This window comes from Rhinoderma darwinii, chromosome 8 (assembly GCF_050947455.1).
Source record: "Rhinoderma darwinii isolate aRhiDar2 chromosome 8, aRhiDar2.hap1, whole genome shotgun sequence".
Taxonomy (NCBI): domain Eukaryota; kingdom Metazoa; phylum Chordata; class Amphibia; order Anura; family Rhinodermatidae; genus Rhinoderma; species Rhinoderma darwinii.
This window is the reverse complement of record NC_134694.1, coordinates 113,670,161-113,677,508: the sequence shown is the minus strand read 5'-3', so window position 1 is coordinate 113,677,508 and position 7,348 is coordinate 113,670,161.

Here is a 7,348-nt window from a genome sequence, read left to right as displayed (position 1 = left end):
TCCTCTTCCCTGTAATTCTCTTTTTCTGTGTCCCCCCACTGTTCGTGTTTTCTCCTCCTCCCGATATTCTCCCTTTGCTTCCACTTCACTTTCCCCTCCTTCTGTTCTGTCGGTTCCTCTGTAGTTCTCCTCTCATCGTTCTCCTCCTCCTAAAGGTCACATTCATCCATTTGTCACAGAGAACAATGGGTTAATCTAAAATATAGTGTCAACAATAGCAATGACAAACCACTATCCTTCCCTGGGGGTGAAAAGGGGGTGGGGAAGGTCCAGATTTTGGTTTTTAAGATCCTTGTCACATCATTATTCTCCAGGCAATTAGATATTGGGAAGAGAGCGTTGCGTTGGATCCTTCCAGATCCTACAAGAATGTTGGTGAACGCCTGAAGTGCTCCATCTCCAGAAGCAATCAAATGTTATTTTACAGCACAGATGATAGAAGAGGATGAATGCAACAGCCAGAGAAAATACAGAACATTTCCAGGAGAAAAGACGTAATCAGCACCCAGATACAATCACCCATAAATGATTTCTTCATGGTCACAAATTGGTTTCTGATCTAGGACCATGATGCGATTTGTCAAAGAGCCAAATCCAAACATCTCCAAGTCTAAGAATGTCTCCTGGATCAGTTACCTTCCAAGTTCAATCCTATGCGGGGGAAGGGAAGTGACAACCACTCTGGGTACAACAAATATTGCCCATAAGGGTTGTCACCATATCCCAGCTCGGAGAAATGTGGACAAGAGCCAAGTTACTGCACCATGGGTTAGGCTCGGCCGTCAGTAGCATTAGACGGAGGTCTATTCCAGGTGCAGAGGAACGTTGGGTTAAAGGGCAATTCCAGTAACAATTGATATGATCAAGAATAATAAAGTAATAATTCTCAAGTTATGGGAGGAGTGGTCGGCTAACGGCTTTTCATAATGGCTTACTGCCGCTCAAGAGCCTCAATCATGGAAGCATAGTCGCACTTGCTTCACTTTCTTAAATCCTGACCCCACTTCCAAAACAAGCCACTTCCAATACTGTGTTCCTTGAGTGCCCATGCCTATGATACATCTCAATTATTCCAAATTGTAGAAAATATAGAACTTTTTTCCCCATCAAATTTGACCAAATCTGCAAAAGAGGCCCCGAATCGATGTAAACATAGCCTTACACAGAATTGCCTGAATCGGTGTGCCCACTTTATAGAATTGTGCCCCAATAATACAACATATTTGTCTCCTCCATTGTCCTGCACTGCTCCCTACACCTCTAACAGGCAGTACAATGCCAGCAGCCAATCAGCAGCCACTTGAATGTAATTATCTCTTCCTGTGTCATTCTCTACAGTAAGAGTCAGCACTCAAGAATTCCCTCAAATAGATACAATTTATGATCGATCTCTTCAATCAATGCAGATGAAAAGCATTCTGGGAAAGATCTGGAAATCAAGGATTGTCTCATTAAATCCTAAAAAATGCTTAAGTCACAGAGTCAGGAGCCAAACAAAAGTAGTCAACGTGTTACGTGTGAATATATCTCCAATAATGCCTTACGGCTCATTGTAAACCCAGTTGGAGTTATGCAATTTATATTACATTTCGAGAGGGATAAAGGAAAAGTAGTAGCAACCGCCCCGAGCAAATAGTCATTTCCCAGCCCATTTTATCCAGACAGACTGAGCTGAATAATGTTCCTGCACTAATTACTATACTACTACCCTCATAAAAACGACTATAATACTGCCCCTATATACAAGAATATAACCACTATAATACTGCCCCCTATATACAAGAATATAACTACTATAATACTGCTCCGTATATATACACAAGAATATAACTACTATAATACTGCTCCTATATACAAGAATATAACTACTATAATACTGCTCCTATATACAAGAATATAGCTACTATAATACTGCCCCTATATACAAGAATATAACTACTATAATACTGCCCCCTATATACAAGAATATAACTACTATAATACTGCCCCTATATACAAGAATATAACTACTATAATACTGCTCCTATATACAAGAATATAACTACTATAATACTGCTCCTATATACAAGAATATAACTACTATAATAATGCCTCCTATATACAAGAATATAACTACTATAATACTGCCCCTATATACAAGAATATAACTACTATAATACTGCCCCCTATATACAAGAATATAACTACTATAATACTGCTCCGTATATATACAAGAATATAACTACTATAATACTGCTCCTATATACAAGAATATAACTACTATAATACTGCCCCTATATATACACAAGAATATAACTACTATAATACTGCTCCTATATACAAGAATATAACTACTATAATACTGCCTCCTATATACAAGAATATCACTACTGTAATACTGCCCCTATATACAAGAATATAACTACTATAATACTGCTCCTATATACAAGAATATAACTACTATAATACTGCCTCCTATATACAAGAATATAACTACTATAATACTGCCTCCTATATACAAGAATATAACTACTATAATACTGCCCCTATATACAAGAATATAACTACTATAATACTGCTCCTATATACAGGAATATAACTACTATAATACTGCTCCTATATACAAGAATATAACTACTATAATACTGCTCCTATATACAAGAATATAACTACTATAATACTGCCCCTATATACAAGAATATAACTACTATAATACTGCCCCTATGTACAAGAATATAACTACTATAATACTGCTCCCTATATACAAGAATATCACTACTATAATACTGCCCCTATATACAAGAATATAACTACTATAATACTGCTCCTATATACAAGAATATAACTACTATAATACTGCCTCCTATATACAAGAATATAACTACTATAATACTGCTCCTATATACAAGAATATAACTACTATAATACTGCCCCTATATATACACAAGAATATAACTACTATAATACTTCCCCTATATACAAGAATAGAACTACTATAATACAGCTCCTATATACAGGAATAGAACTACTATAATACTGCTCCTATATACAAGAATATAACTACTATAATACTGCCTCTATATACAAGAATATAACTACTATAATACTGCCTCTATATACAAGAAAAGAACTACTATAATATTGCCTCCTATATACAAGAATATAACTACTATAATACTGCCCCCTATATACAAGAATATAACTACTATAATACTGCCCCCTATATACAAGAATATAACTACTATAATACTGCCCCCTATATACAAGAATATAACTACTATAATACTGCCCCCTATATACAAGAATATAACTACTATAATACTGTCCCCTATATACAAGAATATAACTACTATAATACTGTCCCCTATATACAAGAATATAACTACTATAATACTGCCCCTATATACAAGAATATAACTACTATAATACTGCCCCTATATACAAGAATATAACTACTATAATACTGCCCCCTATATACAAGAATATAACTACTATAATACTGCCCCTATATACAAGAATATAACTACTATAATACTGCCCCTATATACAAGAATATAACTACTATAATACTGCTCCTATGTACAAGAATATAACTACTATAATACTGCCCCTATATACAAGAATATAACTACTATAATACTGCTCCTATGTACAAGAATATAAATACTATAATACTACCCCTATATACAAGAATATAACTGCTATAATACTGCTCCCTATATACAAGAATATAACTACTATAATACTGCCCCCTATATACAAGAATATAACTACTATAATACTGCCCCTATATACAAGAATATAACTACTATAATACTGCCCCCTATATACAAGAATATAACTACTATAATACTGCCCCTATATACAAGAATATAACTACTATAATACTGCTCCTATATACAAGAATATAACTACCATAATACTGCCCCTATATACAAGAATATAACTACTATAATACTGCTCCCTATATACAAGAATATAACTACTATAATACTGCCTCCTATGTACAAGAATATAACTACTATAATACTGCTCCCTATATACAAGAATATAACTACTATAATACTGCCCCTTATATACAAGAATATAACTACTATAATACTGCCCCTATATACAAGAATATAACTACTATAATGCTGCCTCCTATGTACAAGAATATAACTACTATAATACTGCCCCTATATACAAGAATATAACTACTATAATACTACCCCTATATACAAGAATATAACTACTATAATACTACCCCTATATACAAGAATATAACTACTATGTTACTGCTCCCTGTATAGAAACCTGGAAAGCATTGTTAGAATTTATTTCTACAGAACCTGTAACTGGTGAGAAGTAAAAGATCTGAATCAGCCGATGCTTTGGTATGAATTATTCTTGCACACATCCTTTTCTATGTTTTTTATGTTATATATGTGTACTTGTGTGTGTGATCATGTATTGTATGTGTGTGCATAGGTTTGTGCCCCCACAACTGAGGTTGGCCTTCTTTGCCCTGTGATTACTGGTTATCTTGTTGTGATGTTGTGTACCAGCCATATAGCACACTTGTCACTTGCAGCAATTAACCATCATGCATTGCTCCATGTAATGTCTCCCACAGTCACGTTTCTATTGCTGGAGCCGGCTACTAACACTATGCACTAGTGATTGTCCTATACAATGCCCCCCCCCCCCCTCTGCTTACTTAACCATGCCTCTATATGAACCTTTAATCATATTGTCAGCGCCTCCAGCATCGGCGTCATTGATCTGTCCGGCCTCCTCGCCTCTATTCTCGGCACGGTGCAGGTGACCTCATTTCCATCTTTGGCGTCAATGCTGCAGGTAGACAATCTTACATCTCTGGCCCGACTCAGAATGCGGTGCGGGATATAATAATCGGTCAGGCAGTACACGGGATATCATCGGGAGATCGAATGGCTGTCGCACAGGCCATTTGGCCTCCACCTGTCACGCACATGAACTACAAGAAAGGAAAAACGGAGACGAGAAGAGAAGCACCGAAAAGAAGAGATTTCCATGTAACTAATATTTATACGGGGGAACCAGCAAAATTCTGTATACAGCATTAAATTAGAAGATATCCTTAGTAGACAACTCCAGCCAAAAATACACACTTGGGCATCACATCGGGCTTTTATGTCCTCTTTACCTTCACGGCGAGTCACAGGATGGTATCTAGCAGTTAGTTACTCGCCACCCTATACTAAAGGGGATGGGACCAATCAGGGCTGGCCTCCTCTTTGTAAGGTCCTCATACTAGCCGCATGGGCTTCCGCTACCCTTAACCCCGGTTTATATGCCCAGTTATAGCATATGGACGTCATGGTTCCCCAACAATTTGAATGGGTGCCATGTATTACAGCATGTGCGGCCGCCCGTTGCTTGCTCTGGAGATACCAGCTCATTGCTCATTGTTCTCAGCAGCCACAATGGTCCCAGCTTGTTTTAGGTTGTCAAGTTAGGAGAGCCCCTTTAAATTCTAGTTCATGTTCCTGGACTGGGACACCAACCAGGACCAGGATTCCAAATTGGATTAGTCTTCACTTGACAAGGAGCTCTCTATAGCCCATTCAACCCTGAGGGATGGGACAATAAAATGGCCATTTATTTAAACATCATAAAGACAAAGCAATGGACTGTCGACTCAAGAGTTGTATCAGACCAAGACAATTCGACCCTCGTCATTAGGGGTCTCTTAAAAATTGTGGAGTCACATTGTAAACCCCACTTGGGATGACTAATAACAGGTAAAAGGTGCAAGTGATTAGTACATTACTGGTCACAGCAGCCCTGATAATTGGGGAAGGGGGTCCAGTTGACTGAACCCCACTAAAGTACATATGAGCCAGATGACCCCAAATTTTTCTTTAATAATGAGGCATTCTGTAAAATAGTTCTAAGGTTCTGGGAATCAGATGGCTTTTGGGATAGGGATTTCACCAACTCAATCTCAGGGAATGAGATAGATAATGAGCATGGGCAGAAATACTAGCACAGCACAGCAGGCACAAATATAGGCACAGCAGCTGCTATGGGGCCCAATAACTAAAGCGGCCCTCAGGGTTAATGGGATGTGAGTGAGAACTATGGATTATGAAAGGGGGAGCGAAGAATTGAATAGGGCCTCATTCAACTTTTGCTATGGAGCCCCATTGTTGCTGATTATGCCCCTGCTATCTTCATTATCCCTCTACTGTGACATGACTGTGTGCATTATACCAGCATTGTGACATGACTACTTGCAAGATGTTACTTTTTTATTATTTTTTTCTATTGATGTGATATCAGTGTTTGGCTGTGCATTATTCTTGTGCTGTGACATCACTATGCACATTATCAATATACTGTGACATCACTGTGTGCATGATTCCTGTGCTGTAACTTCACTGGGTAGATTGTTTTTCTGCTTTGACATCACTGTGTGTATTATACCTGAATGGTGACATCCCTGTGTGTATTATAACTGTATGGTGACATCCCCGTGTGTATTATACCTGTATGGTGACATCACTGGGTGTATTATACATGTATGGTGACATCCCTGTGTGTATTATACCTGTATGGTGACATCCCCGTGTGTATTATACCTGTATGGTGACATCACTGGGTGTATTATCCGTATGCATTAGGGAGAAACACATGAGGGGAGACCAAAATAATAAGAAATCATTTCATGCTGTGAGCTTACTGCTGAATGTGGTCATGGTATAGTGGGCCCAATTCCATGTTTTTCTATGGGGCCCCGTGGTAACATGAGATAGATTAGAGATTAGATAGATAGATAGATAGATAGATAGATAGATAGATAGATAGATAGATAGATAGATAGATAGATAGATAGATAGATAGATAGATAGATAGATAGATAGATAGATAGATAGATAGATAGATAGATAGATAGACTCCACACTAAAAACTGTAATCAGTTAGATTTATTGTATTCATATTGAGACACAATTCAGTCTGATATGTATACATTCTCATGGTACAGACCTTGTAGGACATCAAAAAGCTGTGATCACCGCTAGTTATGGCATCTTTCCCTGTATAACATTGGAGTATATAGAGCACCAGTCTGGAAAGTTTTGGAAAGTGGGTGGTAGGTGGATGTAGAAGCGATAATGGGGGTAATATTTGGATGTTACCGCTATAACGGGGTAGAAGGATGTAACATAGTATGGGGGAGATCCATGCAATGGATGTAACAATGTATCCGAATGGGACACCTATAATATGGTATCTGAATGCGACACTTACAACAGGATAGACAAAAAACTGGGTACAAACACGTAACAGCTATAACGGGGTGATGGGACAAATATAACGGGGTGATGGGACAAATATAAACAAT